At 38.6% G+C, this 26,694-nt stretch overlaps 1 protein-coding gene across 1 annotated transcript in view; it reads left to right on the top strand.

Moving 5' to 3' along the window:
* Positions 1 to 26,694, top strand: part of cntfr (ciliary neurotrophic factor receptor) — a 187,061-nt gene that overhangs the window by 40,212 nt on the left and 120,155 nt on the right. The gene's annotated exons all lie outside the window — the stretch shown is intronic.

The raw sequence follows: 26,694 nt of genomic DNA, 5'->3' as shown, positions 1-26,694 counted from the left end.
CACTTTCTTTCTTTTTTTTTTTTCTTTCCCCCTACAGTCTGCAGAGAAAATACATTAAAAACATCTGGGTTCGGGATGCACCACGATATCATTCGGAATGTGGTTAATAAACTAAGGATGCAGGAAATAAAGGTGAACGCAGCAATGGAATGAAAAGCGAAAGCAAACACATCCAGGACCCTTACTGATCTTTTAGGAGCAGAGATCTAAATATAGGCCGTGGCTTCATGTAATGTTGTCTTAGCATCGATTGTGTTTGTGATGTTTGAACTAGCGTGACTCACACTCACACATAATCCCCTGAAGAAAGTGATGCATAATGGAAAAAGAATCCACTCGAGTGAAATCTTAAGCTCTAATTGAACTTACCTCTATAGTGTAAGAGTCATCTGTTCGAGGGGTTCTAAAGCTATTTTATATATATATATATACAGTGGTGTGAAAAACTATTTGCCCCCTTCCTGATTTCTTATTCTTTTGCATGTTTGTCACACTTAAATGTTTCTGATAATCAAACATCATTTAAACATCATTTAAATGATGGTTTTTATTATTTAGGGAGAAAAAAAATCCAAACCTACATGGCCCTGTGTGAAAAAGTAATTGCCCCCTGAACCTAATAACTGATTGGGCCACCCTTAGCAGCAATAACTGCAATCAAGTGTTTGCGATAACTTGCAACGAGTCTTTTACAGCGCTCTGGAGGAATTTTGGCCCACTCATCTTTGCAGAATTGTTGTAATTCAGCTTTATTTGAGGGTTTTCTAGCATGAACCTCCTTTTTAAGGTCATGCCACAACATCTCAATAGGATTCAGGTCAGGACTTTGACTGGGCCACTCCAAAGTCTTCATTTTGTTTTTCTTCAGCCATTCAGAGGTGGATTTGCTGGTGTGTTTTGGGTCATTGTCCTGCTGCAGCACCCAAGATCGCTTCAGCTTGAGTTGACGAACAGATGGCCGGACATTCTCCTTCAGGATTTTTTGGTAGACAGTAGAATTCATGGTTCCATCTATCACAGCAAGCCTTCCAGGTCCTGAAGCAGCAAAACAACCCCAGACCATCACACTACCACCACCATATTTTACTGTTGGTATGGTGTTCTTTTTCTGAAATGCTGTGTTACTTTTACGCCAGATGTAACGGGACACGCACCTTCCAAAAAGTTCAACTTTTGTCTCGTCGGTCCACAAGGTATTTTCCCAAAAGTCTTGGCAATCATTGAGATGTTTTTTAGCAAAATTGAGACGAGCCTTAATGTTCTTTTTGCTTAAGTGGTTTGCGCCTTGGAAATCTGCCATGCAGGCCGTTTTTGCCCAGTCTCTTTCTTTTGGTGGAGTCGTGAACACTGACCTTAATTGAGGCAAGTGAGGCCTGCAGTTCTTTAGTTGTTGTCCTGGGGTCTTTTGTGGCCTCTCGGATGAGTTGTCTCTGCGCTCTTGGGGTAATTTTGGTCGGCCGGCCACTCCTGGGAAGGTTCACCACTGTTCCATGTTTTTGCCATTTGTGGATGATGGCTCTCACTGTGGTTCGCTGGAGTCCCAAGGCTTTGGAAATGGCTTTATAACCTTTACCAGCCTGATAGATCTCAATTACTTTTGTTCTCATTTTTTTCTGAATTTCTTTGGATCTTGGCATAATGTCTAGCTTTTGAGGTGCTTTTGGTCTACTTCTCTGTGTCAGGTAGCTCCTATTTAAGTGATTTTTTGATTGAAACAGGTGTGGCAGTAATCAGGCCTGGGGGTGACTATAGAAATTGAACTTTTAACTGTGATAAACCACAGTTAAGTTATTTTTTAACAAGGGGGGCAATTACTTTTTCACACAGGGCCATGTAGATTTGGAGTTTTTTTTCTCCCTTAATAACATAATCTTCATTTAAAAACTGCATTTTGTGTTCAATTATGTTATTTTTGACTAATAGTTAACGGTTTTTGATGAGCAGAAACATTTAAGTGTGACAAACATGCAAAAGAATAAGAAATCAGGAAGGGGGCAAATAGTTTTTCACACCACTGTATATATATATATATATATATATATATATATATATATATATACAATAATAAATTATCTGCTTTTCAGGATAGCTGTATAACACATTGCATTTCATGAACTTGAAAACTTTCTTTGATGTGATGTATTTTTAGGAAATATGATAGATGGTAAAAAATTGTTGATACCTCAGATGTGGTATTTAAAAAATATATTTATATAGAAATTAAAAACTTACAATTAGCACCAATATGCTTGTTAGCAGATGGAGAAGTTGAAAAAGTTGATGAACAGAACTATGGTACGATACAATATATGTAGGCAGTACAATGTGTATGGATGCAATAGCATAGAAGCGTACAGTTTTTGTCCCAATTTGTTCTTGCAATAACAGTATTGTCAAGTGCATTTGCAAAACCCATCAAGTACTAATCAGTGATGAAACTGGTTCACATAAAGACCTTCCCAGGAAAGCGGGACCAAAACTTACCTCTAAGCTTTAGATTAACAGCTTTAGAATTCATTAATTAACAGCACTTCAGTTTAAAGCCATTATAAAGGCTTTACTGTATGTACAGTAGCAGTCTCATCTCAATGTCAGTTTTTCGTAGGACATTATTGCATATTTTAAACGCCTTCAGCATTGTTTTAACATGTCGAAAGAAATAAAAATCAGGAACAAGAATAGAATTAGAAAGTGAGTCGAAACTTTTGAGTGGTACTGTATATGACTGTACGGTACAGTACTGTATGTATATCATACTGTACAGTATATGCTATAAAATGTGTTAATGAAATGCGACATGACATTTTTTTTCTTTCAGCTGCCTTTTTGAGTTATATTTGTTTAAGTGTCTGAAAATTGGCAGGTTGGGATTGGGAGTGTTTCGAAAAATCGCCCAAAGCGAGTCATCTTTCGGTGCTCTCACAGAGTAAGATCCCACTGATCCCACTAATCCGTGTGATTAACGAAATTTAGCTTGACTTATCCATTACAATAGTAGCCTCTGAAGGCCTTTGATATCTCCATTACATGGTTACTGTAGCTCGAGCTGCATTTCAAAAAAAAAGAAAAGAAAAAAAAAACTTTGGTTCTTGTCTATTCCTATACAGAACATTGTTCAGGTGCAGGTGTGGCATCACGGATAATCTTTCTCATCTCCGGCAGGGTAAAAAAAAAAAAAAAAACTTTAATTTTCCTCACGCTTACTCCTAGATTTCTTTGGCAATAGGATCTGTCTCAGAGGGATTTGCTGCCGTGGTATTAACAAAGAACGTCAACCTCCAATTCCACCATCGCTGTCGTGCCGCACCCCTCTCATTGTCGTGTTCGAGTCTCTGATTTATCGCTTCTAGTTGTGTTCTTTTTCGCCCTTCTCCGGTGCCTTCCCGCATCACTTTTCACCCATGTTATGTATTCTTCCTCCCAACCCCCTGAGTCTCTATGAGGCATAGCCCATTTTTTCACACTTCGACTAATTAGTTTGGTCAAATAGCTTCCCTTTCCAATCCCCCCCCCCCCCCCCCACACACACACACACACTAATCCTGCACTGCTGCTCTTCCACACCAGTGAACCTGCATGAGATTTGCAAGCTGTTCACATTTTTTTTTTCAATTAATGAAACCCCACCCCCCACACCGCTACCATCTTTTTAATCCACAGTGTGTCGTGCTACGTTTCCGCGTAAATCTATTGAATGTGGCTTCTTCCACAACGCCTCATCGGGTGTGGGTTGTAAACCTAGAGCCTAGGATCCCGTAGCATTCCCGTTTGATCCAGTGCCACTGATGCAGCTGCTTGTGGGCTGCTTGTGGTCTTCGTATTCTCTTACTCTGCCTCGAAGTTCACTCAAACCTCGCCTCTTCTCCACCCCGGCTTGGGATGACTTGCAAAACATCAGTGCTGTGAACCTGGAATCGCTTTCTTGTCTCTAGTCCCTTGTGGATCTCTGAGCCGGAGGATCCATCTCACTCCCATTTAAGGAGGTTTCCCTTTCATCCATGATAATATGAAACCGGATTCAGGCAAGGGTGCGCTGAGTGCAGCTCTGGCGGCCTCTCTCAGCGTTTTTTTTTTTTTTTTTCTTTATCGACAGCACCGGACTGGACAAGCTCACAGGGTTTTGCATGGCCCGCGGCTGTGGCCGGCCTTCTGATGTGATCGCATGTAAACCAAGCCCCACCATCCGCTAAAGGTCAATGTTCAAAGAGCACTTTAATAATGCAGCAATATGATTAAAAAAAAAAAAAAAAAAAAAACAGCAGCTGCTAGTCATATTCAGCCAGAAGCTCAATATTCAATCCATGTCTGTGATATTTTATGATCAAGAAATGGTCAGAGGGCGTGTCCATAAATGCAACATAAGTAAACAAAAGGATGTCTGAAAACAATCCAGACTGAAATACGCCCAGTTGTAACAGACTCAACAGATTCGTGTGGGCAAAATGAATAACTCATCACTCAAATATGTTTTCATAACTACCATGTGATCTTCAGCAGCGTCTGAGATTTTTATAGCTTCGACTTCCTACAAAAGCATGTTGTCTAGGTGCCTACTTTCCTCACAACACCATTTAGATGGAATTCACCCTTGTCTCAAATCGATGTAGAGTAAGAGACGCAGCATCGCTTGGAGGCTGATTTATGCTTCTGCCTCAAGTCCACACTGTACATCTGGCATAGAGGCATTCTCTACAGCATAGCCTGATGTGCACACCAACCGCAACAACTGCAATTGGTCCACCTGGTAGCATCGCTTTTTCCGCCTTCTTTCTCAGACGTTAATGTTTTGCAATAATTTCAGTAAACTTAACTGTTGCTCAACTTAGATTTCCTCCGTCTCCAACAAGAGTCTCAGTTTCATTCACCATTATTTGTAGTACACCAATAACTCTCCAGAGAGTGGCGAAGACACTCAGTACAGTAGAATGATGATTGATAACCAGATGGCCAACTAGCAGTTTGGAGGTGTGCTTGGGAAGCCACACTATCATACCAAGTATAAATGGTCACATCATCGCAGGCCACTTGTGTAACCGACCACGTTGGCTCCATGTAGATCTGATGCAGGAGCATAAATCAGTCTCGAGTCCTTTAGTTTAACTCTCTCACCATCTCATCTGTGCACTCTGCTGAAACAGATCAGCTTTCAAAGCTTCAACCTATATTTATACCACCAACACAACGGCACACATCTTATAGATGACTAATAAATTAGTCAAGCTGAGCCTCAGCACAACACATTCATCTTTAATCTCTGAATTGAAATAACATGACTGTTCCATAAACATGGAAAATGTTGAGTTAGAGAGGAAACACTATTTCTTTTGTTTTGGAGCCGATGGTTGAGATTTTTACTTTATTTACTTGCACCTCGAGGTTCTGGGTTCGATTCCCGCCTCACTTTTGTGTGCATGGTGTTTGCATGTTCTCCCTGTGCTTGATAGGTTTCCTTCGGGTCGTCCGGTTTCGCCCACAGCCCAAAGGCATGCAGATTGAGCTGATTGGCGTTCCCTAATTCCTTGTAATGTGTGAATGCCCTGTGATGGATTGGCACCCTATCCAGGGTGTACCCCATCTCGTGTCCTAAGTCTCCTGGGAGAGGTTCAAGGCTTCCCATAATCCTTTACACAGGATAAAGCTGTATAGACGATGAGTGAGTGAATGAATGAATGTTTCTGTAACTGTCCTTTTATGACATCATTGCTGAAAACAACTGCTAACTTTTCACAGGATTAAACTCCAGAATCGCTGAGCACATCACAACCTTTTCAAGATGTTCTTCATTTCTCCTTTTATTTTCCTCAGCTTTTAAACCCTAAACTTGTAACGTCTCGTCCAAACGGTCCATAATGACAAATGTGCTGGCTGATGGTCTCAGAAAGACAAGGACTAGATGGTGGAGGGGAGGGGGAAAGGAAGTGCAAAAAGGCAGAGTGTTTTATTCTAATCCTTTAAAAGCTGCCATGAAATCTTCTGCATGGACTCAGCTTTTACTCACTCCCTGATCCTATGAGCAAGGTTTTCTTGCGTAACCCTGTCCTTCATCAAGTTACATTCGACGAAACGCAACCGAAGACACGGATACAACAGAGGGCAGAGAAAAGCTATGAGAAAGTGGTGCTTTTATAGGCAAACCGCTGTTTAATAAAGACTTGTTTGCCTGAATGTTAATTACTTTTCGAATTTCAATCGGCAAATAGGATAAGAGAAGATTAGTCTGCGGTTGATTAAAGTCTGATTTCAATTATTTATTAGGCAGCATCTCATTGCCACGATCCACACTGATTTAAACAACACTACGTCTGATGTACGATTGCCTCTTGAGTTATTACTACATGTATTCTAATGTCACCACGGTCATGTGTATCAGTACACCAAAGGGCTCCTAACTATTAGCATACAGCACAATCCTAATTAAAATGAACATAGAGAATGCACAATGCACGATAGAGGAGACAGAGTGCCACTTTCTGCTTTCTGTTTCACACAGGTGAGAGAAAGCTTTTATCATTTCTAGTGAGGTGTGGAAATGAAAATTCATAGCGGGAGCCAAAGCCAAAATTTGGCACTGAATACCAAACAGTGAATCCCTGGTGCCCATAGTCCTTGGAACATCGACAGCAATTTTCAACGAAGCAGAACTATAAAATTACAAGGTAAAATCTTACCACTTGTGGAACATGAAATCACCGGCTATTTAGTTAGCTGGTAAATCTTTTAGCGTTTAAAATCTTAACTACTCATTAGAACTAGCATAAGCAAGTCAGGACACTTATTGTGGAGGCTCTCCACATAATTTCACAGCTGTCAGTAGCATGTCTGCAGATAAAAGTAAATAAACCTCCTTCACTAAGATCCTGCAAAATATACAAAATTGGACCATCAAGATCCAACAAATTGAAAATTTTTAAATCAATTAGGGTTTCTTGTCTGATAAGACGTCACAGTGGCATAGTGGTTATCATCATATCAACCAGGGTCGAGGGTTCGCATCCCACCTTCGTGGTCTGTGTTTGGTGTTTGCATGTTCTTATGCTTGGTGGGTTTCCTCCAGGAACTCCTGCTCCGTCTCAAAGTCCAAAGACTGATTGCTGATTGAGCTAAATGCCGTTCCAAAATTGCTAATAGTTTATGAATGAGTGTATGTGCTTGTGCTCTGAAGTGGACTGGCACCCCGTCCAGGGTGTATCTCGCCTAGTGTCCCGAAGCTCCTTGGAAAGACTGTAATTTCAATTTCAATTTCAATTTTATTTATATAGCGCTTTTAACAATGGTCATTGTCTCAAAGCAGCTTCACAAAAAATTTAAGAATTATTTATTTTTTTTTAGAAAAGAAAAGAAAATATTTGGAAGTGCGTATGTGTGAGAAAAATGTGTCTAGATAATAATTAGATGAATGAATGATGAATGAAATGTCTCTGATGAGCAAGCCAAGGGTGACGGCGATGGTGGCAAGGAAAAACTCCCTGAGATAGGAAGAAACCTTGAGAGGAACCAGACTCAACAGGGAACCCATCCTTATCTGGGTGATAACTGTACAGGATAAGTGGTATAGAGAATGGACATGTGGATACTTTGGCCAAAAAAGAGACTGTTCCTTTTAGCAAGATGATTATAATAAATAAACAAAAAAACTCCTTACATTGAAGTACTGCCTGTACGGACAGCTTCAGATGTTAAATGTTGCATAGCGGTGATTAAATATATCATGTCGAGAAAAAAAAAAAGTTATCATTATTTTAAAAAATAAAAACGCTGCCGGAATACTGGAATGACCTCTTAAAATGCTCATATTTTTTTATGAATTGTTAGTCATAGATACAACCAGAAACAACCATAAAATAAAATGTGATTAAATTGTATGTGTCTAAGTGACTGTTTATTTTGCTTATTTACAGTATATAGTTGGTTAAAATGAAATAAAATTAATTTCATCATATTGCATATAGCTTGAACAAATGATGCTCCAGGTTTTAAGGGTTAACATGAAACTAGCAAAACAAAACGAACAACAACACCAAGCACTGGAACAAAATAAATGCAGAACTGATCAACATGTGAGGTCACAATTCAAAAACCGATGTTTAAACATGAACCTTCACGGATCTGGAATAAATTGTCTGTTTCGGCTAATCGTGTCCTCTTACGGAACTGATAAAAACAATGTTCTTTCAGATTTTCTTCTTGTTTTATGTTTTTCGATTTTTCCATCTGTCCATCCGTGATTCCCGTTAGAGCAATGTCTCAAAAACAATTGTTAGGGGGTCAAGGTCACTGCAAGGTCAGTGTATGAAATGTTTTTATCTTCATTCTGATCTTTATTAACAAGCATATTGTAGGGCTATTTGATACATAAAAAAAGAGTAAGAAAAAGGATTATTCCTTGCATAGAGTTTTATTTGTCAGTTTAATTTAATCTCTCTTGTCTGGTTAGTGAAGTGGTGACTGGGGTTGTTGAAGATTAAAAAGACTACTGCATGGAGAATCTGCTTCGAGATCAGAATAGGGCTTTTATTTGTTCAGCATTTGTGGTGCTAGTCAGAAGTGGTAAGATGAGCAGCTGGTGTGAAACCTCTTTAAACCGTCATATTTATAGCTGGGAATCAGTGGTTAAGCATGAAAAGATTTGCGAGTAAGCCTTTGTAAGCAAGGGGTATTACGCAAGCGTGGAGCGTCGCACATTCTAGCTCGAATAAGCCCGGTGTTGAATATACTTCACACTCCAAGTCACTTTTTATTGTCGCTTCAGTCAACCAAATTGTTTTCAATATTTGAATTAGAATTCAAAAAACTTTATTAATCTCAGTGGGAAATTGCTGTGCCTTATTACAGCTGCTCAGTGTTCAAAACAAAAGGGGGAGAGAAACACAGCAAAACAAATAAATAAAAGTGAATAAATACAATTGAACTGATGTTTACAGTAGACAATGGGAGGTATCAGTGGGAATCTGGAAAACATGTTAATACGTCTGGCCGTCAGTGTTGTGTGTGTGTGTGTGTGCTTGTTTGGTAGCAGTAACTTTAATGACAGATGCATAATGTTCCTCCATATAGAGATACTGTAGATAACTTAGATGTAGAAAGAAATACAGCTTCAATTCCACACACAAGTGCACTTTACTATGAAAATGTGGACTGTCCAGTAATGCTGTACTCTACATTACAGGGACTTTTGTTTGGGGTCTTGCATGGTCGAGAATATCTCTGATGCTGTACTATCTGTATGAAAGAGTTATCAATAGTGGCTCAGTAAATATACTATACTGATGGAAAAAAGATACAAAACATTGTTGTTGTTGTTGTTAGTTTTTTGGCTGCTCCTATCGAGGAGTCGCCACAGTGGACCATTTGATCCGCAGAACGACTTAGCACAGGTTTTAATGCCGGATAGCCTTACTGACACAACCCTCCCGCTTTATTCGGGTATGTCAGTGACATACTGTCAGAATTGCTTCATAATACGGCTATTATATATATATATATATATATATATATATATATATATATATATATATATATATATATATAAAGCTGTGATTAAGCATCTTCGAATGGTCCGATGACTTATCCTGTGTAACCATGGAATACCAACAGCACAGCAGGGGTGCCATTTTCTGCACAATTTCTCAAATGACACTATCGAATTAGTCTGTCTTCTCTTGTCACTCTTGGTCCTCCAGACCTAGGTCAGTCATCGGTGGAACCAATTGTTCGGAATCTGTTCAGTTGTTCGGAATCATTGCCTGAAAAATGGTATTTGTGGCAAGTCCAAACCTTCTGGAGATGTCTGCTTGTGTGGCACCAAGTTAGAATACTTCAAGTTATGGGGCAGTGGTGGCTCAGAGGGATAAGGCTCTGAAGATCAATGGTTGCCACTGTTGGGCCCTTGAGCAAGGCCCTTAACCCTATCTGCTCCAGGGTCGCTGTATCATGGCTGATCCTGTGCTCTTATCACAGTAACGCTGGGATATGCAAAGAAGGAATTTTACTGTGCTGTAATTATATGTGACAAATAAAGGTTTAACTTAAACTTAAAGTTAGGATGGCTCTGTTTGTGCTAGCATTGTCTAAACAGTGCGTGATAGTGTGAAGACAAAATGCACAATCGGAATGTTTATCTTATTTTTGATACCAAGACATGTCAGCTGGACATAATCACATGGCCAGTTTTTCATTGTGCACTGTAAGATAGGAGATAGGCTGTTCATGTCTACTGAATATGACAGTAATGTCACCTTAGCTGTGTTCTTTAGATAACAAAGCTAATAAAATGATGAACTATATTTTAGGTTTTTGTAACAGCAAAAATTCTGTAGGAGAAGGCAACTCGAGGTCATCCTGTCAGACCAGTCCTTTTTTATATTTGAAAAGAGAACAGGTTCATTACTACAGTAAACATACAGTATGCATGCATTAATTTAATAGATCAAACAAGAAGTGATACATTTTGTAATTTCCATTTCCTTGTTGATGCTTCAGTTTTAATTCTCAGTGATGTTCCTGTGTCTCCCCTAACAATCTTTGGAAAAAGGCTTCCCAGGACTTACTTGACCTCACTGAGTGGTGAGGTGACCAGGACCGCATGCCTGAAAGCTAATTATATAAATAGCAAAGGTCACACAGTGCCAATGTTACTACTTCACTCCATCAAATCAGACTCAACAGACGCTCAAGCAGTTCTTTACGTCACCTGAATATCGAAACACAAAGCCGGTCTGTATTCATCATGAGACAGTCCAGTGATAAATTTGGCACAACATCTTCAAGAGCAAGCAGTGAGAATAAAACCCTGTCATATTTGCTTTGTTCAATTCATGCCTGATAATTTTCCCTCCATTTCACCATCGATCAAAAGCCGCAGCAGAAGACAGGAAATGCCTGCACTCCGTCTACGAGGCTGAACTCAATATGCTGATGTTACACAAGCTTTCCAGTGGCTGAGAGAGCTTGAAGGGCACGGCGGGCAGAGTGTGTCCCTGGCAGCGTGCCGCTCCAGCAGCAGCGGGTTCAGCCGGCTGGAGCTTAGGAAGCAAACCTCAACCGGGTTTCTCTCGTAGAACTCTGCTCTTTGATGAGAAAACTGAGTCCGACGATTACAATTACTCCATTATTGATCAGCTTGATAGCTTAAATAAAGAAAGCCAAGGGTGTAAGTACTATCGAAATTCAGGAGAGTGATTTCAGCTAAGGTGTAATGTTTTATTTCCCCTCATATATCATTGTCTTGTGGGAACCTCTGTGGGATATTAATTAATTTTAACATGTTTAAAAGCTTAAATCCTGGTCATAATTTGTGGTAAATCCAGTAGTAGTAAAACTGATAAAAATACATAAATGTATTGATAAATGTAATTAAATTATTATTATTATTATTATTATTATTATTATTATTATTATTATTATTATTATTTTGTAATCATAATGAATGATATAGACAATTTAAATAATATTCGTATTACTATTACCTTAATAATTGTTTACTTTTAATATGGTTGTAGGCCTATATACAGTACAACATTTATATATCTACAGTATCTATCCATCTCTATCTATCTCTCATATATATATATATATATATATATATATATATATATATATATATGATTTATTTTATTAAATATTTTAACAGATTATTTAGAAAAAAGTTAATAATAATAATAATAATAATAATAATAATAATAATAATAATAATAGTAAAAAAAACACTGCAGTATTTAGTCTTCTTTATCCTGGTTAGGGTACAGTGTTTAATCCAACAATATAAATCTTACTTCGAAAAAGGCACTGATGTTATAATATAAATATCACAGACTGATGTCTATCTAAACAGAAAGTGATTCACTGCTGATGTGCTTTTTTTTAAATGATGATTCTGATGATGGTTGTTATACTGTAATAGAAAAGAAGGTCTGTTCCATGTAATTTTGCTTCATAATGGATGACACGAGTAACTGAGATAGAAATACATGTTGGCAGTTTCGCAAAAAAACAAAACAAATTATGGCAAGTATTTCCTATTTAAAGTAAACATGCTGAGATCTCACCTGTAATGAGAAGCACGATGAGATGGAAAGAGAAGCCAGCTCAATATATAGCTCCCAGTCATCTCTTGCACTAACTTCTTTATGCTTCTTATATACTCATATCTCCAACTTTCCTAGTCTGGACACCCACTAAGAACTTGTTTGTAATTATGTAATGTAGCAGTGAAGCTTTGGCCGAGATCCAGGCCATGGAATAAAATGCACGCTCCTATCCTGTATCCAGGCTCTCCCTGGCTTTTTTTTTCTTTTCTTTTCTCCCTGTAGCTGTAAACCATGTTCAGAGGCGATCAATATGCTCTCCGGTAGAGCAGCTAATGCACTTGCCGCTGATTCTGCTCAGCATGACAGCAGCAGACAAGCCTGCGTGGAGTGTTTATTACAGACTGTCCGAAATGAGAGGATTGGGAAAGAGAGCCAGTCAATTGTGCACCAGCACATGACAGAACCAGTTAAGTGTCAGCAACTTCAACCATTAATATAGATATATATAGACATACTAATAAAGTTCTCCTGGTTAATATGCTTGAGGTTAATGCAGGTGTCTGGTTGTTTTTTTCCAGTTACACATCCATGCTGCACCCTTGATTGAAGAGCAAATCATTATACATGGAATCATATTGGCATGTCCCAGCCTGTCTGTTTTCCCCCTTAAACACAGCTTTATCCCCTCCTCAGACTATCAAAATGCTAATATCCTCTCTGCTTGAAAGGCGGATTGTCATTTCTTTTTTTTCCCCAGCTAATTTTCCTTTGATAAAAAAAGCGCTTTTTCGAGTTGCATCTGGGATCAATAGATCAGTGAAGCTTGAACTGTATTAGCTTACAAGCTGCAGACAATGTAGATGAGAAGGTGTAAAGAATAGTAAGTCATCATATCCTTGCAGGATTCTAGTCAATATGTGCACAAAAAGGAAACTCGACTCCATTAGACATTCCTATTAGCATGCCATTACCACTTAAATTTATTTTTTTTTTGCTGAGTTGCAGTCATGAGAGGATGGGGAAACATGCGAGATGCGCTGTCAAATGTCAGTGCAATCAATTTCATGTAGTGGATTGCAATCGGAAAGCATCTCTATATTTGTTCGGTTTCATCGCTTGTTTATCATTAGCATGTGAGGCTGCTGAATGGATTTGGTATTTGACATTTGTTTTTGTTTTTTTAAGGATCCTAGAGACTAATCTAGCACATTTTGAGCAGACGTTAGCAGCTGCTGGACTTGAAACAGCTCAGCTTGCATCGGAGCTGCTGTTTATGCAAGTTAAGAGAGCAGGTTAAGTGTGTGAAGCCTGAAAGTGTTGCATAGGCTGTATGTCCATTGACCAGTCACTGGTCACCACTGTCCCCACTGAAACCAGTAATGGATTGTTCATATTCCAAATAACCAATTATTGCCTGTACATGTTTCCCAATAACCAATCACCATAGTTGCCAACAACCAATCATTAATCATTATGTTATGCTGAGTTGGTTACAGTATGTTGCAGTCAATAACTTCTTGCAATTGTTTCCCAAAGGTGAGTTTAAGTCAGTTGTTCAATCTGTAATCATTTTCTCGGTGGCGTTCACGTCAAACTGGGAGTTTAAATGGTGCAAGCATTTTAAACAAGGCCATAAGTACTCGTTCCCATGAACATTCAGCAAATGGAATGACTCTTGATAATCTTTGAAAATCGACGGCATAACTTGTCAACAACCATACGCATACAGTAGATGCACTTACTGTAGAAATATTACTTGCACATTACAGAACCTTGTCTGGGAGATACTGCCACATCCCCAGTATAGTCCCGACCTCACTTCAAGCCATTTCCACATGATTGGGTCATTAAAGGAGCTCCTGGGAGGCAAGTGTTTCAGACATGAAGTAGGCAGTCCGATTATGGCTTTGGTGTACTGAAAAAAACCTTCTACCTTGATGGCAAATTAATCACTAGTGAAACTCTGGGATAGGTGCATTAGTGTAGCAGGGTATTATATAAAAAAATTAACATAGTGTTAACCCCATAATTGAGTTCTGTTATTCGTGAACACGCCTTGGGCATACATTTGGCGTATTCTATTCTATAGTTTGTGACACCATCTGAGCACTTCGAACAACTCTTGGAGTATGCTCTTGCTACTTTCCATTGAAAAGCATGGAACACTGCTACTGTAGCACGCTCCTAATTGCTTTTGCACTTATTACAGATATACTATATCACATGCTCTTTGCAAGCGGCAGCCGATCAGAGTTTCCACTCTATGGAATGGACGCTGTAAGATAAGATGGGAAAGAGCTGCCATCGTCTTGACTTTGAGGGCAATGATGGAGAGGCAGAACCAAATCAATAATCTAATTCCAAGACAGACGTTCTTGAGATGGGCATTCTCCAATATCAGTTGCACTCTAATGCGTCGAGGTGTTTTTTGCTGCCGTGAGCATTCTCATATTCATGCTTCTTCCACTCCTAGAAGACTTTCAGGTCAGTAGACAGAGGTCATGCAGACTGTTTGTCCTCGCAATTGAGGAGTGAGGATCAGTGGATGAAAGTTTCAGGTTTTTTTTTTTTTTTTTTTTTTAGAAATAATAGAATTTACTTTGTTAGAGTGTCGCCTGAATTCTCTTTGAAGCATCGGTCGGACTCGCTTCAGGCATCGGCAAAAGACACACTCCTTCAACGCTGATGGATCTTGTCTTTCTCAGCATAAAGCTTTTATCTGTTTTTTTCATCTTTTTCCCCTCTTATCAAACAAAGTTTTACTCTCTCCAGAATATTTCATTCACATTCGCTGCTTCACTCGAGATGGAAGCCCACCAGAGCAGAGAGCGGTGCAGCCAGGCTGCTGATAATCTCATAGTTGCTCGGTCAGGTGGGCCGAACTGAGGTTCGACTCTTCTGTGCGAGTCAGTGCGAAATCGATGGACTCTGTCAGGGAGAAGGGTGCAAACGTGACAATTTTCAGGCTCGCCGCTGTAATCACGCCGACTCGCTGGCCGTGGGAAGCCGATGCTTATCCCGCAGTTCTGCAAAATGAAATCTGAAATTAAACTCAGAATGGCTGCTACGGAAAAGAAACATGGTTTGCGTGGCAGGAACAATCCCAGTTGACGACAGTCAAAGAAAAGCAGAGAATGCACACGAGTCGCTTCATTTGCTTTGCGCCTGCTGGCTTGTGTTCATAAAGCTTACACATAATGATTTGTTTAATAGTCCATTTCACTGAAAGTGATATAGAAAATTACAGGCATAAACCTGGCTCTGAATTCCCACTTGATGCTGTGGGTTAAATCGGAACTGTGGGCTTCAAATGTTTCGATAGTAAAAAACATGGTTTCCCAAAGGTCATGAAATTTATATTTATATAAATATATTTTTTTCATTTTCAAGAGAATACAGCTTGATTTAAAATAGCTTGATTCATGGGATGTTAACCTTAATGACGGATATTGGAGAAAAGCCGCTTTTAGCCAAAGAACCTGCATGCTTATACTGTAGCTAGCTTACTCTCAGCCTCGCATGCTCGTCTTACAACTGCTGTATAGTCAGCGAGGCACTTTCAAACATTTTGATCCGACTTTCCAGAGTATGATACCAACATTTTACAACCTGATCGTATTCATACCCCTTGGACTGTTCCTCATTTGATCACATTACAACCACAAACATAAATGTATTCTATTGGGATTTTTTGTGATAGACCAACACAAAGTGGCACATCATTTACTAATTAGGTGATTTCGATTGGACTATTAGTTTTTAATAGATTTGAATTTTTTTTTTTTACGCATAAAAACAAATCAAAACCATTTATTATTTCCATTCCACTTCACAATTATGTTTTATTTTGTGTTGGTCTATCACATAAAATCCCAATAAAATATATTTACATTTGTGGTTGTAAAGTGTCGAAATGGTTTGTAAGACTAATAATTAGGTCAAATTTGTTAATAATATGATTATGCAAATCATGGCATACCGCAATCCCTAGCTAGTTCACGCCTCCTCTAGCAGTTGTACGTAGGTTAGATGAATATTAAGAATGTTTAATGGATCCTGTTGGTTGAGAATGCTGTTATACAGTACAACGGCGCTCATGTCACAGAGCATTTTTAGTTGTTGAACCTGTCAGATTGTGTTCCTACTTCACATCTGGTATTTGTCTGATATATAACTAAACGCTCTTGTTGAACATACCGTAGTATTCCACAAAGACCATTTTGAAAGATTTCCAAGGACACGTCCTTGGATATTCCCACCTCGGGTCTGTGTGCATGGAGTTGCATGTTCTCCCCATGCTTGGTGGGTTTCCCCTGGGTACTCTGTTTTCCTTTCACAGTCAAAAAACATGCAGATTAAGCTAATTATCGTTGTCAAATTGCCCATAGTGTGTGAATGAATGTGTGTGTGTGTGTGTGTTAGTGTGAATGTGTCCTACAATCGTGCCCTAAGTCTCCTGGGATAGACTCCAGACCCCTGTGCCCCTGTATACAGGATAAAGTGAGTGATGTCCTTGGATATTATATGCGCAGTCATCGTATTTTCTCCATAACAAAGCTCAGTATATGATTTGAAGGCTGATTTATACTTCTGTCACTGTGTTAGCCTCTTTATCTCCTGTTGCTTGTTTTTTTTTTTTTCCTTGACATTCCTTCTCTCCACCTCATGTCAGTGCCAGAGCGTGCAAGTGCCCATGCTGATGGAATATTTCCCCAGTGTGTAATTTGGGGAGCTGGTGTGGCCATCCTGTAATGGATTGTATGCCTAATAGGCAATGAAAGGAGCAGGGAACTGGGAATAAAATCCTAATAACTCTGTCAGGGCCATGACGAGGACCGATGCTCGCCACAACCTGGAATCGCAGCCTCAGACGCCCCCCCCCCCCCCCTGGGTTTCTTTCTAATTCTGCAGGCTGTCTGTACACTACTGCTAACAGTTCTGATGCTTCACTTCGGCCTCACGGGATCACTACGTATTAGGCTTGGGGGCAGTTTACTCACACTTATCCACCCCATACCTGAAAAGCATTGCATTACTATGCAAACTGAGCCTTGACGGAGCTGAACATGTGTGTATATATATATATATATATATGTTCATATAGTGCTGGCTATGCGCAAGAAGAGAACGTATACTGAGTTATTCAGCATGTGTCAGGGATCTCTGAGGCATCAGCGATGTGAGAATGAGATGAAGGGGGTAGAGAGAGTGAGCACACACACACACACACACACACACACACACACACACATGCATGTTGTTGACACCTGCACTCAGTGCCTCACAGAAAACGCTCTGTGAGTGACAAAGTGGCAGCGTTGGCTTGCTTCAGGGAGTACGCGGAGGTGAAAAGGTTTCTCTGCATGTTATGAGTCGAAAGCATGTTCAGTTCCTCAAGGCATGTGTACTGTATGCGCACTCTCTTTCTCAGTTTGTCTCATCTTCCTTATATTTTTATATTTTTGTCAGTTTGTTGCTATTTTTTGATGATTTTCTTTTTTTTTTTTTTTTTTTTCAAAATTATGCTGGTGTAGTGCTTCTTCCATACGGTGCAGTAATTTATTGGCTTCTGCTCGCTGGTTTGTCAGAAGAACAGATGTTGTCTTCCTGCAGAGGTGGCAGGCACGGGCACATTTAGCGCGCGTGCCGCCGGGCATGGAGCGTGCCCCTGCGCCAGCCGCGGAGCTGGAGCTCATCCGAGACTGATGCCAAGCACTGCCACCCAGCTGTTAGAGCTGCTTCCACTTTCAGCTTTATTTATAGCCGATATTCCATAAATAAATCAGCAAGAAAGCGAGACCAATGCTTTTTCGGTTGATATGGTTCGGAGGTTTATTAGACATGGTCCGATCAGAGCGATGAAGGATTTAGTGACTGGGTAAAAGAAAAGTTTGAAATGCGTAATATAGAAATTGTTTGAGAAGTTTAAAACATACCATGCATAAAGACTACAGGAATGTCAATCAAATCGTCCCTTTTTCTAATATTAGACCAAAAGTACCAAACTCTGTAAGGATAGTTGAGCACCTACTGTACCTACTGCAAAAAAAAAGAATTATTATTATTATTTTTATAATTATCATATATACAGTAGGCTCGTACAAAGGTAGCATGCTCCATGAATATCACTGGCTCAAAATGTTTGTTTTTAAACTATTTATTTTTAGAAGTTATTTTTATTTTATTTCGTAATGCATTACAGAAACAATTAATATTATGTTTTACTTTTAAATTGCATTTTTTTTATACATGTTCCATATTTATTTTACATAATTTCTACTTTCACACCCATGCCTTTTATGCCTTGCTCCTACATCACTTTGTACACACAATGTTCCCTTGGGATCAAACAATTTTATCTGATATCTTCTTGTAATTGCAGATCACTTTCAAACGAACAACAGAGATACGCATATGGAACACTTAACTCTATATTTAAATATGTATCTATATTTTGTCAGTACAAGAACAACATATTTTTTTATTATTAATTAGTAGTTAAGTGCTTGTAATGTAGTACTGATAATGTATTTATAATAATTTAATAAATGTACTATTTAATAAGTTTTTTTTACAGGCCAATTATGATATCTTATCTTTTAACCACATGACATTATAAAGAACATTACAAAACTACTGTTATAACGTGACCAAACTGTAAGGTATCAAGAAATTAGGAATGGTATAAGGGGTGTTCAAGTCAAACTGGGACTTTTGACAGTGCAGAATGACAAAACACAATTATAAGAGTAAAAGCTCCCATTATTTTTGTTAAATAACCCCCTGCTACACTAATGCACTTGTCCAAGTGTTTCACTAATGCTTGGATATAATCAAGGTAGAAAGTTTTTAGCATTCACATAACTTCTTTTTATCATGTCTTTTTTTTTTTTGGAAACCATCCTGTGTCGTTCATTTGTTTGTGTTTTTAGATGGTTGTGGCAGCTTGTAGGTGCATTACAGTTGTTTCTGTGTTTTCCACATTCTCCATCCACACACGGTAATCTATCATGTTGATTTGCTTCCTTGGATGATGCATATGGCCACGCCCACCTTGAGGGGAAAATGCTATTTTTGTCCAAAAAAAGCTAGATGCCGTGACGTGATCTGCTTATAACTCCACTTCTATGCAATATTCTGATTTCGTTCATGACGCTGTTTAACTTTATGCAAATATCCCAGGACTAGCAAAGTTTCATTAAATTCTATCCAGCCAGTTTTGCATGATGCTGTGACAAAATATGGCTCTCAGTCCCAGTTTGACTTGAACATCCCACGTAGATTATTATCTTTCATGACACATTATCAGAATTGATAAAAATGACTCGGAACTCTTTAATAATTTTAAAACCACAACTGTTACTACAATTACACAATGATTTGATTACATAAGTATTCATAAATCTTGGCTTTATAGAAAGTGTTACACTAAAGTGTGTCTTACTTTTTTTAATCACATTTTTTGGACTCCATAAGCATGATTATTTTTAAATGCTGATATCCTAGTGAATGGAGTTTCTTGGCTATTGAGTATATTAAACAGTATATTATTCTTTATAGGTTATTCATAATAGTTTAAAATTGCATGTCCCTGTACAGGTGTAAAATAAATAGAAGTTGCACAAGGATTGAAAAAGGTTAGTGTGAAACAATATGTACCTGTGTATTTGCAGACACTTTCTGGCAAAAATTGTGTCATCCCGAACAAATGTCGTTGGCCCCATTTAGGGAGAGAATAGCCATATGAGATATGCACAGTATTAGCTAGAGTGTTAATGATGAATGTGGGAATGGTTTAGAGCTTATTCTAATGACGAACGTGTGATGCGTAACTCTTTCTGGCAAAGCCTTTTGATATTAACACACTGTTGTCACCTTTTGGAAATGAAGACAGAAATCGAAATAAACAGACATTTTCATACACCCATCATTCTGTAACAGATGCTCGCCTTGGGCTAGAAAGCTGATCATTATTTCTCAACACATAGATCACCAAGTCAGTGTCGAACAGCTCTTGACCGCTTCGGCTCAGCAAACACAACACAAAAATGAGAAAGCGCAACAGTCTGATCGCGATGATCATCATCATCGATCATATCCATTCTTCTGGCAACCTGTTTGAACACTTGAATTGGCGCTGGCTCCATTATTGCCTCTCGGTACACTGTAATAGCTTTTTCAGCAGAAGGGCGGGATTCATAAACATTAGACATCGCTGGCGTATTGGTGCCGTTTGGACATATTTTCCCCCACGACTCGGTGTGGAGGAAGAAATCTGGGCCTGACTCCAGAAGAACGCACAAGCTGTCCAATCTGCATTCTGTTTACCAACACGCAGCGTTTCCAGCACCACCTCCCTCCATTCTGACCGTCAAAAGATTCATACATTTCAAGCTGCTATTCACAGCTTCACATTCATTTTATTATACACTCGCAACGAACAGCACCGCGATTATACACGACCACGTCTACACAAGCTTCCTTATAGAGATGGGGGGGGGGGGGGGAAGCATCTCGCGTGCATCCTGCTGGTGGGACGCTTGCTTATTTAGCCTCTCGGTAATGGGATGGGCTGCGTGGTGTGGTTAGCGCACCGGGTGGTCAGGGTTGAGCCTGAGCCCTGACCAGGAAAAGCCCCATTCATGAAGGCTGTATTTTGAGGACTTGGAGAAGCCGAGTAAATAAAAGTGTTTCTGAGCTCCCATACAGAGTTCATGGCCATATGCGCTTTCCCATCAATAACTAATTTAGAGCAGACGCTTGCAGAGTGAACCAGGGTAAATACGCGAGAACATTGGGCTTCTAAGAGGCATGCTGTAAAAAAAATAAAAAATTAAGCATCATTAAATCAGTTCAAATGAGTGAATGAATCAGTTGTTGTTACTGAATCAGTGATTTAGAAAACAGTCCGCCAAAAAGTCAACAAATTTGTCTTAGTCATAAAGCATTTATTGTCTCATTCATTATTGCTGCAGAAATATTTAATGGTCTCTCTTGGGCATTTATGGATATTACTATTTCAGCCACAAATCGCTTTATGAATTTATCATAAGGACCTTATATTGTTCAGAGTTTAAATGCAATGCCTATCGATTGCGCAGAATTCAGTAGCACATAAATAACACAGCTAGAGCAAAGTGTCAGCTCATAAACCTCGTATATCTCCATGTCCTGACAGCGATAACTTAAACCAGAGCATTCTGTTCCCAGCATGCACTAGCCGAATGGAGGAGTAACCTGACTTCTGCCACCCACCGTCCCGCTCTGTTTGCTTTGGTTTGATACACTCAACAGGGTCGAGAGGTCAGCCCCGGGGACCTGACCTGTATTTGTTTAGGGTGTGGTGCAGGTCGTCCGGGCTTGTGTACAGAATCCAGATGGCTAAACCGCACGTCTTCTTGCTAACCAAACACAGCTACGCATGCATGCTCACGCACGCTAGCCCACGATTCGCACCTAAGCACACATTTGCCCAAACACCCTGAGTTGACAGGTGCTAAAAGAGACGCGCAGGCAGAGGGTCTATTGATTTGCAGCGATTTATTCATATGCAAACACCAGACCTGCAGCTTGCAGCTCGAAGTCCACTCGTTAGGCAGGCCTTGACAGGATCGATGTTATCTTTTGCATACAATTAGACACAAAGCAGAGAAGTTAGGTGTTTGAATGCATGCAAGAAGGGCTGTGAGCCTGTGTTGCATGACGGCTAATCTGAGAGATTTCTGATAGTAGATGACTGAGAGAGAGAATTATCATCAGGAAGCCAGGCTTTAATTACAGGAGATTTTCTCTCAGGAGTTTTTCCTCTCTCTCTCTCTTTCTCCCTGTGGAGGAATGATTCAGGATGCAAAAAACAGTATACTATATATATATATGGGTGGTTGGCAAAAGTTTGCACTATATATATATATATATATATATATATATATATATATATATATATATATATATATATATATATTATGGTATTGATTGAATTATAAGTTAAAGAAAAATATTTTCATGCCAAACAGAGAAAGCAGCACATTATATAAGTGACCACATTTTAAAAATAAACAAATGAAAACAAAATGGAAGCCAAGTTTTGCTCAAGCATTGAGAAATACTCACTTTATTTGATTAATTACTGTATACTGGGCATTATACGTACAGTAGGTATTGGTTTGCAAGTGCCAAGAAGACTTTTGCACTATATATATATATTGGCACTTGCAAACCAATACCTACTATACGTATAATGCCCAGTATACAGTAATTAATCAAATAAAGTGAGTATTTCTCAATGCTTGAGCAAAACTTGGCTTCCATTTTGTTTTCATTTGTTTATTTTTAAAATGTGGTCACTTATATAATGTGCAGCTTTCTCTGTTTGGCATGAAAATATTTTTCTTTAACTTATAATTTTGTGATGGAACACTGATATTTAAAAAAAAAACAATTAACTCAATAATAAAGTTTTTAAATAGAAAGCAATGCATAGGAAAGTTTGAAACTCAGGCATAAGAGGGTATTGTACGCATTGTATATAATAATTAGAAGAAGAAGAAGAAGGAGAAGAAGAAAAAAACACTTTTAAAGAAGCTTTTATAGATCCTGTTGGTGTGCCAGTCATCAGCATGATGGGACTCAGAACTTTTGCTGTGATGGGATTTTTTTCCCTGTCTTTCATGAGGATTTGGCCTGGAATTTTTAATTTAAATGCAAATGGTACAGGATATCACAAAGAACCTGGGAAAAGAGAGAGAGAGAGAGAGAGAGAGAGAGAGAGAGAAAGAAGGAGAGAGATACACTCTTCGCCCTTAATGAATCATATATTTTAATTAAGAGGTGAGGTGAGACATCTGTTTAGGACAAAGGCCGTAAATAAGGAATGAATAAATAAAAATGGAAGAAGGTGAAGAAAATGAAGGTGCTCAGTATGAAGGGGTTATTATAATTTCTTTAGTGGCACAGTCTAACTTTGAGAAAATGAAAGATTTTGAGCTGTCAGATATTAAACCTTTTTTCCTAGCGTTTAACAGGCTAAATGCTAGATACACACGAAGGAAAAGGAGCAAATTCAAGTGCAGTGACAGGGAGTTGCAATTTTAATTTCACCGCTGTCAGTGCATTTTATTCCTGTAATGCTGGAGGAAATATGGCGTGTCAGTCATGTGCTTTGCCTGATGGTTGCCTTAAACCTTTCCACAGAAGCTTTGCTTTTAAACTGTGCTTGTAATTGAAAATATTTCAGAAGCATGGTTTATTATTTCAATTCAATCTTGCTAAAACTGTTATTCATTTGAAGTATTTTGAGAATAGACAGGATAAAACATGATAGCTGAGTAAAGCATGAGCAAAGTAATAAGAGGTGTATTTAGAGTCTTTTAACATTTAGCTGTACATCTTAGGGAAAAAAACGTTAAGAAATACTACAGCATGCAATAACAGTGATCATTATCTTTTAAAGGTCTCATATTATATTGTTTTTTTTACAAGTTAACACAGGTCTCAGATAATGTTTCAGCTGAAATAACCTTGAGACATCTCAAACTCACTTTGTTTCACTCCTCCTCCAAACACGCTGTTTCAGTGTTTACTGTTTGTAAATGAGCTCCCACTGAGCCACGCCAACTGCAGAGCAAGTCATAAGACATTAAAGGGGATCTGCTTACTTAAGGTCACAATAGGAGGGATTTCTAATTGGCAAGTTTAAACCCCAACCAATGCCACAATGAGACAACATGTTTTTTGTACATTTTTGTATACACACACACACAATGGAGACCCATCTATTGTAAATATTAAAAAATGACTTAAAAGTGACCTTTTTGCGTAAAAAAGGTTCTCTTTAATTTAAACCAAGCACATTGTTACATTGATTATTTACAATGTCTCACATTGTTAAACGTATTAAATAAAATTATATGCTAGGGCTGTTGAATGCTTTATTCTGATTGGGCAAAAAAAATTAATTAATCAATTAAGATCTATAATTAACAATAATTATAATTAATGCCCAACAGTGGTAACTTGGTTGGCATGGGGTTTGAACCTGGAACTTTCCCAGGTTCTTACACCCCATCATTGATTATGATTTTTCCGAACCGTAGTTCAAAGTTTCTGTGACCTTGTAGGTAGATAAATTCTTGTATTATTTCTTTGATACAGTGGTAAAATGTGCGTGTTGTTCCCCATGCTCGTCCATGTAAATGTAAATGTTTTAACAGTGAGTTTATTTTATTAGTTTGATATTCATAATAGAAATTAATAATAGCAGGATTAAAGAGAGTAATAAAAATAGAAAGGAGCTGTGTGGGTTTGCCGACAAGATGGGTTAGAGTAATATTGTACATGCACCAGTTGTTTACAGGGCAAATGTATTTTGTTAAAGACAGTAGCAGTAATAACACTTTATTGCAGTCTATTAATTCTTTAATGTTTTCTATCATTGCTTAGTGTGTGTGTTTTTATTGATTAGGTTGCCTGGGATGAGAAAATTATACTTAATAACAAGAATAGATTAGAATAGAAAATTGTACTAGATGGAGTGGAAAGTGTTAAGTCAGATAAGGAGACGTGAGTGAAAGAGGATACATTCTGTTAAAATATGGATCGCTCTTATTCAACAGGTTATCCTTTAAATTATATGGTATGGATTTACAATTTTGGTCCATCTGCCCCTTTTTATCTTTGAGAACATACATCTCCAGAGGTCTCTTGGAACCAGTTACTTCACTTTCCACCACAACACCCCATCATTGATTATGGTTTTTATTTATTTTATTTGTTTTCGTGATTTTTTTTCTTTTTCATTTAGTTATTTTTTTTCTATCCCAGGAGATTTAAGGTAGGAGGCATGGACAGGGTGCCAATTCACGCAGAACCCACAACCCTGAAGGTGCAAGACCAAAGTGCTAACGACTAATGCCAGTATGCCTCCATAGAAACGCAGTGGTATAATATATAATTAACTTATGGATTAATAAAGGCCAGCAAACTAGTCACTGGATTAAAATGCTTACATCTGCTCGAACTGAAGCTCAAAGAACACCGCTGTAGGGTTCTCCTGTACCATTTGTAGATCCTCAGTATAACAGTTTTTAACATTGCATTGCTATTGCATTATCATTTCTCGAAAAAAAATCATAAGAATTACTAAAATAATGGTGGCATGGTGACTTAGCGGTTAGCACTGTCGCCTGCACCTTCAGTCCTGGTCGGGTTCAATTTAGGTTTCAGGGTCTGTGTGTATCAAGTTTGAATGTTCTCTCTCTGCTTAATCTGGGTATTGTGGTTTCCTCCCATCATCCAAAAACATGCAGATTAGGCTAGTTCCCAAATTTCCAGGAGTGTGTGAGTGAGTGTGTGTGTAAGTGTGTGTGTGTGTGTGTGCCCTCCGCTGTATTGGCATCCTGTCCATGGTGGCTCCTAGGCTCCAGACCCCCTGCAACCCTGCATACAGGATAAACAGACAATAAGTGAGTGAGTGAGAACTAAAATGCTAAAATTGTAAAGAATTTTATTGCAAAACTTTAATGATTTATTTAAAAACTTCTTCTTTGCGCTTATGTGTCTAGTCTCAGGCTCAACTTAAAATTTTTTTAACACTAACTAGCCTCAAAAACAATGCTAATCAACCCTTAAATGCTAATTTAAGCATTACTAATCCTACTCTTGTGTGAACTAAGTACACACGCCTCCCCAAAAAAAATAAATTATTGATTCATTTCACATGTACTCTACGAGCGTTTCGATGTCTGTTTCTAATCTGCTGCAAATTTCCATGCGATGAATCCTGAGTGAATCCAGTCTGGTGATAAAAGCCTAGCTTAGCAGGCAGACACATAAATTAAGCTTTAATAAGGAGCAGACCTAAAGCTAAACATTCCCCTTATTCGCTGTGTGGACAGATAAAAGTACCACACAAATATTATCTCTGCACCACGCTTACGTATCTGTTCGATGTCAGAGCCTAAAGAGCGTTTGTCTTTTTTGCTGGTGGAAAAGCCCTTGCGAACCGGGGGAAAGACTATGTAAATACCATTAGCATCTTAGCCCTTGTGGCGTGTCACAATTTCCTGTTTTAATGAATGAGTTCTTGATGGGATTACAATGCAGAATGGAAACAAGTGCTAATGGCTAACTGGGAATTTTTTTTTTTTTTTTTAGTTGTTTAGTTTTTTCATGTCTTAGATATTGAAATATTGCACATCTGCTTTTGGGAAGAAAAATAAATCATTGCGGTTCTTCATTTTAATGTTTGAAATGCAGGAGATGCTTAGAGAGAGATGGATTGATACGCAGACCATTGGAGGTGTTGTTCTTGGTCTGGGTTTAATGCTCCATTTGAGAAGTGAGAAAAGAAACAAAAGGAGCTAGAGAGATGAAAAGAAGGAGGCTGAAAAGATTATATTAAACTATTCTATTGAAAAAGGAGCGAGAATTTTGCATGCAGTACTGTACTTTTTTTTCTTTTCTTTTTAAAATAATAACAAAGCTTGGCATTGTGCGCCTTCTCGATTTTTTCCACTTTCTCTCTGTACCCTTAGGCCAGAGAGGTCCGAGTTTGAGGTCAGGCTGCTCTTGGCTTCTGTCAGCCCTTTAAAGGCACGTCTGTGTATGTATGTGTGTGTGTGTGTGTGTGTGTGTGTGTGTGTGTGTGTGAGCGCTCCCTGCAGATGCTGAT

This window comes from Clarias gariepinus, chromosome 17, assembly GCF_024256425.1.
Source record: "Clarias gariepinus isolate MV-2021 ecotype Netherlands chromosome 17, CGAR_prim_01v2, whole genome shotgun sequence".
Lineage (NCBI taxonomy): Eukaryota > Metazoa > Chordata > Actinopteri > Siluriformes > Clariidae > Clarias > Clarias gariepinus.
The sequence above is the reverse complement of the archived record's forward strand: the minus strand, read 5'-3'. Positions and strand labels throughout refer to the sequence as shown.